An 11,787-nucleotide genomic window follows, 5' to 3' on the forward strand; every position below is an offset into this window, starting at 1 on the left:
CAACCAGAAATGAATATAATAAAGAATAAAGGAAAAGACCCTTCTTCTATGGATGTGGGAGGGTTAAGGATGGGACAACTTTTCTTTTAGGTAATCAGTAAATTATAAAATGGATTGTCCCCTCCTGAGAAGATCTATCCTCCTGAGCCTCAACCAATCATCAAGAGACAAGCCCCTGAAAAACACAAAAATGCCTCACTGAGGATCTGCATCTGAAACAAGAAGAAACTTGGGTTTGGCTTTCTCAGACCTATATATGGGAGCCAGATTGTTCTGGATCCCAATTCTTTGATGGAAGACAAGTGGCTTCTGATTTCAGATCTTTATTTGCCTTTTGTTTGATCATTCATTGGCAATTGGCAGAAAGGGCAGGAAATGGGGTCTTTGAGGGAGAGGGGCAAGAGCATGCTAGCCAGGTTTTCCTCTAGGTATCAACATGAAATCTTTGTCCCTCACAAAGAACATTGTCCACAGAATGAGTTTCCTGTCTCAAGAAACCACAGCAGAACTCCCTTTTTGGCTTCCAAAGACAGCTCTTTAAACTGAAAAGACAAACTACAGCTGTTCCTACACACAAGTTCTGAATTATTCATTTGTGCATGAATGGCACTTAATCACAATAAGCATCCAAGTTCTATACTTAAGGGCATACAATCCTTCCCACTTTGAAGCTACAGCTGAGGCATTTGTTAAGCTTCCTAATAGAAGAAATATCTGGAACAAGAGAGGCTTGGAGCAGAGTAATTAGCACGGGACAAAGGAAACAGCTAATACGCTTCAAACCCGAATCTCTGGGTTTGTCCATCGATTCGCTCACTCAACAGGCATTTAGGCTCATAGGCCTTAGAGCTGGGAAGAAGTTGGTAAATCCTCTAGCCCAAATCCCCTCATTTTACAGATGTGGAAACTGAAGCTTAGAAGGAAGAGCAGTGACTTTCCCAAGGCCACCTAGTAAATAACAGGATAGGGATTGGAACCCAACCCCTCTGACTTCAGATCCAGTATCCAGTATTCAATATTTCAGCTCATTAAAACGCCTTTCATTTATTAAAAATGCCTCCTGTGTACAAAGTACTCCACTTGACTCAGAGGGATTGCTTTGTGGAGTAAGTTGAAGTCTGAACTGGGTCTTAAAGGAGAGCTGAGTTGTGGTAATTTTAGCTAAGGAGATGAATAGCAGAAAGTAGAGAGTGAGGACTGCTGGGAGCTCTAGAATTCTTGGAGCAGCAGGAGAGGGTAATTTTATGGCATTGATGAGAGAGGAAGAGGCATGGAGGGAACCGTCCCATTTTAAAAAAGAAAAGGGAAAGATGCAGTATTTATTAATTACCTACTATTAATGACTGGTGCCATGCTAAGCACTTTACAAATATTATCTCATTTGATCTTCACAACAATCTGGTGAAGAAGGGATTAATATGATGGTTCCCATTTTGCATTTGAGGAAACTGTGGCAGACAGGTTAAGTGACAGGGTCATATAGCCAGGAAGTGTCTGAGGCCAGATTTCAACTCAAGTCTTTCTAACTCCAGGTCTGGTGCTCTATTTACTACACTATCAAGCCACAATCCAAATAAATTCCCAAGCTTTAAAATTTTGCATAATTCATCAAGTTATAGAAATTTTACGTACCAGCAGAGTAGCAAGGGTAACAGGGGTCCAGCCAACAAGCCCCTGAGCATGCACAGAGTACATGCTCAGTGGTGCAATCCCCCACATGGAAGAGGAAGGATGGCAGGCAATGGAAATACCTTGGAAAGATCCCAGAGTATGTGTCGACATTCAGTAATAAGTTCAAGTCTGCTTACCACTTGATGCTTGGCTAACATTGCAAAATCAGAACTGGGGGAAACTAAATTGACTTCGGCCTCTCTTCTCTTGGTTTGACATCATCTCTTTCTTGTTTGATGGCATCTACTGAGAGACAGTGCAGTTAGGGAAAAGATATTGGTCCCTCTTTAAATAAGGCTGACGTGGTCCCATTGGTCAGTTCTTTGTCTCTTCATTTGTTCTTTTATTATGAGTGAAGGAAGTTGGGGGCTATGACTCTGTTTCAAGAAAGTGGAGCATCTGGGAGTCAAATCCATGCCAAGTTTTGTGATATCCTAAGAACAAAAGACCCAGAATTGCAGTATTTGGATATGAAGTTAGGGGCACCATTACTATACAGAAACTGTGCTATTTGAACCCAGTCTCCCCAGAGACTGAGGTGGCATAGGGGAGAGTTGTTTCTAAAGTATTGGCAGGAAATGTTTGTACTTCTGTTCTGACTCTATCTTCCAAGTATCTGTTTGTAAAAGCTAGTTGATATTGATTGTTAAATGGAATTGGGGTGAGTCAATGGTGGCTAAGAGATAGGGGTGGCTTGGAGGAGAGGAAAATATACTTGGAATGGGGGGTTCAACTAATGTCATTAGAGAATAACCATACAAACCCCTTCAGGGGTATTCTTAGACCTCTGAGAGGAAAATATAGTAGTCTGACTATGAGATAGTAGGATAAAGACTATTCTTTATAAATAAATTAGTTTAAAAAATTAAATTAAATAAAATTAAAATAGATGAGGTTTGGCTGGGAACTATTTCCAAAATTGAGGAAGTCCTAAACTCAAGATTATTCCTATGGCTAACTCCCAAAGCTAGGGATGTCCATTTTTATGTTTGCTAGTTTCTTTTTTTAAATTTTAAATTAAAAAAAATTTTTTACTGCTGTGGGGTGGGCCAGCCTCCCACAGGGGATAGGGTCTTGGAGGTGGGATGGTGTCGGCGAAATGATGGATGGAACACAGCTTTCACATTCAACCCACAGCACAGGTTTCACAGGATAAACTGTTCTACCTTGGTTGAAGCCTGGCTTTATTTTATACCCTCATGATCACACATCTACTTGGCACACAGTTTCATTCTCAACATACATGTTTCCATGGAACCTAACAACAGACAGGAAGCCTAGGAAGATAGTCAATGAAACATTGTTACTAAGTGCAGGATCAGAGGGTAGAATCAATATAACCCAGATATAGGCTAGGGAATTCAGAGCACAGATTTGCCAGAAGTTTTATGCCTAGGAAAGAGGGTCCTATCTAAATGGGTATATAAGAATTCTTAGGTTTAATTTTGTAAGTGGGCTCTCCTGCTAATATCCTAGGAGGACAGAGTGGGACATCTGTATTAACCCTGCAAGCATGTTGCTCTCATCTATTTTTCCTGGGGCCATGTAAGAATAATAATCATAGCAATTCCAATAATAAGGGGATGTTAATAATGAAAGTCACTTGGGGGTGTTTCAGTGGGTGTTTCCATCCTTCCTGGGGGCTCTTTGCAGTCCCTGGTTTCCACGTGGACTGTGTCAAACAGTGTGGTCTTTAATGGCTCCTGGCATTTTACCAATTAATAATAACAAATTTCCACACAAGTTTTCCTACTTATCTCCCTCCCTTCTCGTCCCTATCCTGGTGCTGGCAGGTGATTCAGTCTGAGTTACTATACATGCATTATCATGCAAAACATATTTCCATATTGTTTATTTTTGTAAGTGGGCAATCTTATAGAACCAAAATGCCAAAGCATAAACCCAAATGAACAAATGAAAAACCGTAGGTTTTGATCTGCATTCTTACTCTAACAGTTCTTTCTCTGGAGGTGGATATCATTCTTTGTCAAAAGCCCCTCAGAATTGTCCTGGATCATCGTATTGCCAATAATAGCTAAGTTTATCACATTTGATCATTCTGCAATATTACTGTTACTGAATGTCTTTGCAGGTTTGCTAGTTTCTGATCTATGCTCAGAAAAACAAACATCAGACAGAGTAAAGTAGCCAGGGCTGGAAGCTCCAGGAACTTCCCTCTTAGGCTCTTAGCAAGCACAAGCACTTGCTAAGTGCTTCTGCAAGGCACCATTTTCTGCTTCTATTGATCTAGGAAGGGTGGAAGGAAGACTGGGTTGGAAAGGAAGAAATTTCCTTTCTCTGTCTCCTCCCTTCTTGCCTTGCTGTGGTCTCTAAAAGCAAAGAAGAGGAAATGTGGGGGAGAAAAGGATAAAACCAAAGGGGAAAGAAAGGGACTCATAGGTCACTGAGGGTTGGCATCTCCCAATAAGAACTATCTTCTGAGCCTCAGTTTACCATTTATCAAGAGACAACCCCCTACAAAACAATCAACAGAGAATGTTGTAAAGTCACAAAGAATAACTATGGCTCCAAAGAAAAGAAATTAAAAGATACCTTCAATCCATTCCTCTGCAGTGACAGGAGGTCCACAGATTGGTACATTGTACATGTTTTCAGACTTTTTTCAATGTTTTGGTCAGTTTAGCAGATTTCCCCTCCTCTTCTTTTTCTTTGTTTTCCTTTAAATAGATTATTTGTTCTGTGGAATGTCTATTTGAGAGGGGGGATGGGAGGGGATCTTGGAAGAAAGTGCGTTGATGGGGGAAAAAAAAAACCTTAATAAAATTTTGCTTATTTTTCTATCTTTACAAAGAGAACATCTCATCCCTGTGGACCAATCAGAGGTTTCCTCTCCACAAGGGTCTAGGCTACATGTCTGTTTCCATGGGAGGTGGGCCTTTCAACATAGGTCTACTCCCTGTCATCTCACTGAGTTAACTGATAGGGTTGTTCAGTCATTTTAATAAGTCATATACTATTCTTTGTGACCCTATTTGGGATTTTCTGGGCAAAGATACTGGAGGGGTTGGCTATGTCCTCCTCTAGGTAATTTGACAGACAAGAAAACTGAGGCCACCAGGGTTAAGTGACTTGCCCAGAGTCACACAGCTAGTAAGTGTCTGAGACCAGATTTGAACTGAAGAAGATGAGTCTTGCTGACTTTAGGCCTAGTGCTCTATCAGCTGTGCCACCTTGCTACCCCCTAAGTGGCAGGGGGAACTCATCAAACTGATCTGAGTCTCTCTTGATCAACTCCTACTATAAGGAGACTACATTTTTGGCAGTCATTTGGTAGCTTACTCAAAGGACACTGTTCTGATCTCTACTGTGCTGCTATCTGAATGATGGGCAAGTTACTTCCACTTTGGGGGCTTCCGCTTCTTCCTCTCTACAATGAGGGAGTTGGATGAAATGATCTTTAAGGTCTCATCCTGCTCTGATATTTAATAATTCTGTTATTACTTTTTAAAATAAGAATTTTTAATTACACGCTATATCTGTTAGATTTTCTTCAGTGGCATGAAGTCTTGTCAGAGGCAACACTTGATAAAAACACTACAGTTTTAAATCCAACTCTCTCCTCTTCTGAAATGGTGCCCTCAATTACCCTTGGTCCAGCTATATTCCTTTCTTTTTTTAAAGTTTATTTATTTATTTAATTAATTTAGAATATTTTCCCATGGTTACATGATTCTTGTTCTTTCCCTCCCCTCCTCCTACTCCCTTCTCGTAGCCAATGAGCAATTCCACTGGGTTTTACATGTGTCATTGATCAAGACCTATTTCCATATTATTGATATTTGCACTAGAGTGATCATTTAGAGTCTACATCCCCAACCATATCCCCATCGACCCATGTCATCAAGCAGTTGTTTTTCTTCTGTTTCTACTCCCACAGTTCTTCCTCTGAATATGGATAGCGTTCATCCTCATAAGTTCCTCAGAATTGTCCTGGATCATTGCATTGCTGCTAGTAGAGAAGTCCATTACATTCAATTGTACCACAGTGTATCAGTCTCTGTGTACAATGTTCTCCTGGTTCTGCTCCTCTCACTCTGCATCACTTCCTGGAGGTTGTTGCAGTTCATATGGAACTCCTCCACTTTAGTATTCCTTTTTGCACAATAATATTCCATCACCAACATATACCACAATTTGTTCAGCCATTCCCCAATTGATGGGCATCCCCTCATTTTCCAATTTTTGGCCACCACAAAGAGCGCAGCTATGAATATTCTTGTACAAGTCTTTTTGTCCATTATCTCTTTGGGGTACAAACCCAGCAGTGCTATGGCTGGATCAAAGGGCAGACAGTCTTTTATCACCCTTTGGGCATAGTTCCAAATTGCCCTCCAGAATGGTTGGATCAGTTCACAACTCCACCAGCAATGAATTAATGTCCCCACTTTGCCACATCCCCTCCAGCATTCATTACTTTCCTTTGCTGTCATGTTAGCCAATCTGCTAGGCGTGAGGTGATACCTCAGAGTTGTTTTGATTTGCATCTCTCTGATTATAAGAGATGTAGAACACTTTTTCATGTGCTTATTAATAGTTTTGATTTCTTTGGCTGAAAACTGCCTATTCATGTCCCTTGTCCATTTATCAATTGGAGAATGGCTTGATTTTTTTGTACAATTGATTTAGCTCTTTGTAAATTTGAGTAATTAGTTTTTTTTCAGAGGTTTTTGTAATGAAGATTGTTTCCCATCTATCATTACTTTTTGTGGACAAAGAAAACCTAGTCTAACTCACTAAAAAATGACTAAAGATAATTTCTATAAGCAAAGAGACAGAATTAGAAAGAGCAACCCCTGAGACCTGACTGATCTTTACTCCCCATGTAGCCTTGGGGTTCTCAGGACTTCAGTTTATGCATTTCTACCAAGATCAAAGATAAATTACTTTGTTGGGCATTTAAAGTCCTTCCTGATCCAGCTCCACTTTACATTTCTAGATTAATTTTATGTTAAATCAATTGACTCCATGGTCCAGCCAAATGGGTCCATTTGCTGTTTCTGTCACACGAAATTCCATTTCCTGCCTCCATGCTTCTGCCCACCTTATTCTCCCATGCCTAGTAAACTCTTCTTTTTCTTTGTCCCTTATAATTCCTAGCTCTATTTATGGCTCAATTTAAGAGCCACTTAAAAAAAATCCTCTCAATTGTTAGTACTCCAACCCTTCCTCATCGCTTTGCATCGATTTTGTACAGATTTATATTCACTTATCTGTGTAGAATGCATGCTACTTGAGGCTAGGGAAAGTTTTTGTTATAATTGGCATAAAGACATTGAGATTCTATAAATGAGAATGATAATACTTAGATAAATGATAATAATACTTATAATACCTCCTACTATAGTAATTGTGAGAAATGTCCTTTGAAAACCTTTAAATTCTGTAGAAATGGAAGTTATTATGAATAGGGGTAGGTGATTTGCCTGGGGTGACACAGCTAGTAAGTGTCTTGAGGCTGGACTTGAACCCAGATCTTCCTGTTTCCAGGCTCAGGGCAGTATCTGTGTGCTACCCAGCTGTCTTTGTTAAAAATTATTCCATCATGCTTGCTTTGGCAGCACATTTACTAAAAATGGAATGATACAGAGAAATTAGCCTAACTCCTGCACAAGGTTGACACACAATTCATGAAGTGCCCCATATATATATTTAAACCCTTGTCTTCTGTCTTAGAATCAATATTATGTATTGAAGAGCAGTAAGGACTAGTCAATTAGCATTAAGTGACTTGCCCAGGGTCACATAGTTAGGAAATGTGTGAGGTCACATTTGAACCCAGAACTGCCTGTTTTCAGGCTTGACTCTACTTGACTCTATCTACTTAGCCATCTGGCTGCCCCCCTATGTTCCGTATTTTTTAAAAAATTATTAATTCTTTCATGGTGACAATACATGGGTATTTAGTGCTCTAGGCTAGAAAACTCTTTGTGCTTTTATAAATCAGAATTAACATTTGTGTTAAATATATGTTATTGTTCCTACTAGAAATTGTAACTTTTTATGGTGGTTCTATGGGATCCAAAGTCATCAGTTCTGCTCCGATTTCTGATGCTATTTATTTTTTCTCATAACATATAACATAAAGTGCAAAGGATTGAGTTTTGGGAAGTGAGGCCCAATCTTTGCCTTTGAGACAAAGCGGGTCAGAGATGTTGTCTGGCAGGCGCTGTTTCTGAATCTCTGCATTCGGATTTGTCGCCAGCTTCAGCCCCAAAGGAGACTAGCACTTGGCTATTGTGAGCTTTGCCTAGTGATAAAGTCTCCTGTGTCCCTGTCTCTCCATGATAAGCACCCAGCGGACACACTGAGAGAAGGGGCTTTGCCAATATCAGCCCACACCCAGTCCTAGAGATAGGACAGTATATATAGACCGACATGAAAGCTTTCAACATGGTTGGGTTTCCCCCCCTTCAACAAAGTGATGTGAAAATATCACATAAAGGGATGCTTTTTAACCTGACCTTCCCCAGGCATATCTCTTTCTCCATGAGCCTTTCATTTCACACAGACTGAAAAGGAGCGAGGGACTGAGGCAGGCAGAGGATGATAATGGAAAGACTGCATATACCTGATAACTTTATCAGGTATACAGTTGTGGTCTGAACTCATTGGGATTTGTGCTTAAACTTTGTGGAGGGATAACCCAGAGAAGAAAAAAAAATGGGATTTGGAGACAGAAGGTCTAGCTTCTCTTCTCTTCCCTCCTTTTATCCTTCCCTCCCTCCCTCCCTCCCTCCCTCCCTCTCTCCTCCTTCCTTCCTTCCTTCCTTCCTTCCTTCCTTCCTTCCTTCCTTCCTTCCTTCCTTCCTTCCTTCCTTCCTTCCTTCCTTCCTTCCTTCCTTCCTTCCTTCCTTCCTTCCTTCCTTCCTTCCTTCCTTCCTTCCTTCCTTCCTTCCTTCCTTCCTTCCTTCCTTCCTTCCTTCCTTCCTTTCCTCTTTGAAATTCTCTTTTCCCAGTTTCCTTTCTAGGTTTCTCCTAGCATTCTTCTACTCATCTGACCACCCTTTCTCTATCTTTTTAGCTAGATCTTCATTCAGGTCATGCCCACTAACTGATGATACTCTCTAAGGCTCTATCCTGGGGCTGCCTTCTATTTTTCCTTTATATTATCTCTCTTGGGGATCTCGTGAACTTTCACAGGTTATTATCATTTCTATGCAGATGATTTCTAAGTCCACATAACCAATCCTAACTTTTCTTCTAAATTCCAATCTTGAATCACCCATATATTTCTTAGACATCTCAAAATGGATATCTTAAAGTCATCTTAAATTCAACATGTCTAGAACAAAATTCATTATGTTTTTCCCAAATCCTCCCCCCTCCCTTCTGCTCTCTCTCCCTCCCTCCTTCCCTCCCTTCCTCTCTCTCTCTCTCTCTCTCTCTCTCTCTCTCTCTCTCTCTCTCTCTCTCTCTCTCTCTCTCTATATATATATATATATATATATATATATATATATATATATATATATATATGGACAAGGGCTAGATAAATGGAGTTAAGTGACTTGCCCAGGATCACAGAGCTGGGAGTGTCTGAGGCAAGATTTGAACCCAGGTCCTTTCCACTCTCGACCTGATGGTCTATCCACTGAGCCACCTAGCTGCCCCTCTTTCCTATTACTTTCTTTCTTTTCTTTTTTAAACCTTTACCTTCCATCTTAGAATCAATAGTGTGTATTGGTTCTAAGGCAGAAGAGCAGTAAGGGTTAGGCAATGGGAGTTAAGTGACTTGCCCAGGGTCACACAGCTAGGAAGTGTCTGAGACTAGATTTGAACTCATGATCTCCCATCTCTAGGTCTAGCTTTCAATCCACTGAGCCACCTCAATGCCTCTTTCCCTTTGACTTTCAATGACAGCACAATCCTCCCAGTCATTCTCTACTTTTCTTACACTCAGTCTATTGTTAAACTCTGTTGATCCTCCTGTCACATCTCTCTTATCTGTCCTCTTCTCTCTTCTGACACTGCCAGCTTCTGGTACAAGCCTTCTTCACCCCATGCCTGGAATATTGCAATGGCCTTTTGGGTGGTCTCCTCAGGTTTGTCTTAATTCCAATCCATTCTCTCCTCAGTGGCCAGTGATTTTCCTGTGTAGAAGCCTGACGTGCCACCACCACTCCCAACTCAGTAAACCCCAGTGGTCTTGTTTGCCCCTTCACAACTTGACCTTTTCCTATGTTTCTAATCTTACTCTTTACTCTCTTTCATTCATTCTACAATCTAACAACACTACTAACCTTCCGATTATTCCTCTCGATGTGCATAGTGGACATTTAATGAAATCTGGTTAATTGACTAAGGCTCTGGGAAATGATGGATTCTCTGGGAGAGAAAAGCAGCTAAAGCTGAAACTGGGTGTGTGAGAGCCTGTCTCCCCAAAAGAGAAGATGCTTAGGAAGTCAGCTTGGTGGTTCAGTGGATTGAGAACCAGGCCTAGAGATGGGAGGTCCTGGGTTCAAATCCGAACTCAGACACTTCCTGGCTGTGTGACCTTGGGCAAGTCACTTGACCCCTATTGCCTACCCCTTACCACTCTTCTGCATTGGAACCAATACACAGATTTTAAGAGAGTAGTTTAGGATTTAAAAAAGAGAGCGAGTGTGCAGATGCTTGGGCCTTTGGTTTCTAAATTTAAAAAGTGATGGCCAAGCCCACCCTTCCTTCTTCTGATGAGTCAAAGCCAAGATGTATCTATATAGGAAAGGTCAGGAATGCTTTCAGGTAGGCGGACAAATAATAGAATTGTGGCATTGATGGAAGGAATTAATAAAGGTTATGCTTTGGAGTTGAGCCATTTTTTATGGAACATGGTGGCATAATGGAAAGAGCCCTGGGTTTCAAGTAAGCAAATAGTCTTGTATTCAAATCTTGATTCTGCCACTTCCTGCCCTGTGTGACCTGAGGCAAGTTGCCTCACTTTCCTGAGGTGACCAGAGGAAATCATTCTAAGGTCTTAAGGGAGGTTAAAGTCTAGTGAATTTTACTTTTTAACTCTTGCTGTTGGACTTTGTTGGGAATATATAGAAATGCTGATAATTTATGTGGGTTTATTTTGTATCCTGCAATTTTACTAACATTATTAATTATTTTACCCAGTTTTTTAGTTGATTCTCTAAGTATATCGTCATAGTGATAGTTTACTTTCCTCATTGCCTACTTTAATTCCATCAATTTCTTTTTCTTTTCTTTTTGCTAAACCTGACATGTCTAATCCAATATTAAACAATTGTGGTGATAGTGGGCATCCTTGGTTCACCCTGATCTTACTGGGAAGGCTTCTAACTTACCCCCATTGTAGATGATCCTTGCTGATGGTTTTAGGTAGATACTCCTTATAATTTTTTTTGAAATTTTTATTTAATTAGTCAATTTCAAACATTATTCCTTGGTTACAAGAATCATATTCTTTCCCTCCCTCCCCTCCTCCCACCCTTCCCATAGCCAATGCGAATTCCACTGGGTATTACATGTGTCCTTGATCAGAACCTATTTCCATGGCGTTGATGTTTGCACTAACTCCTTATCATTTTAAGGAATGAACCATTTATTCCTATACTTTCTAGTGTTTTCAATAGGAAAAGGAGTTTTATTTTGTCAAAAGCTATTTCTGCATCTCTGGAGATAATCATGTGATTTCTGTTAGTTTGGTTACTGATAAGGTCAATTATGTGGATGGTTTTCTTCATATGAAACCAGCCCTGCATTCCTGGTATAAATCCCACCTGATCATAGTGGATAATCCTCGTGATATATTGCTGTAGTCTAGTGGATTTTAAAGAAAAACGTACTGTTGTCTCATTGCATTCTTTTCCAAATATTTCTTCTCCCCTCTCCAATGAGTCATCATCCTTTGTAACAATCAAAGTCAGAGAATCAGACAAAAGCAGAAAAATAGAGACAGACAGATAGAGACACACAGAGAGCTAGAAAGAAAGACAGAGAGACTATGGCTGACACTGCCTAGTTCAAGGTCAGAAGCCAAAGAGATAAAAAGTTAATTGGTATGACTAAGTTTAACCTGGTGCCTTGTTGGGAGCAGCATTTGTTCTTGGGTTCTTGTTCTGAGTGTTAATTGAAAATGACAAAATGGAT

At 40.3% G+C, this 11,787-nt stretch overlaps 1 pseudogene; it reads left to right on the top strand.

The window, feature by feature from the left end:
- Positions 1-7,238: 7,238 nt before the first annotated feature.
- Positions 7,239-7,339, top strand: LOC130456646 (U6 spliceosomal RNA; annotated as a pseudogene).
- The last annotated feature ends 4,448 nt before the right edge of the window (positions 7,340-11,787 follow it).

Source organism: Monodelphis domestica, chromosome 1 (genome assembly GCF_027887165.1).
Source record: "Monodelphis domestica isolate mMonDom1 chromosome 1, mMonDom1.pri, whole genome shotgun sequence".
In the NCBI taxonomy this organism is placed as follows: domain Eukaryota; kingdom Metazoa; phylum Chordata; class Mammalia; order Didelphimorphia; family Didelphidae; genus Monodelphis; species Monodelphis domestica.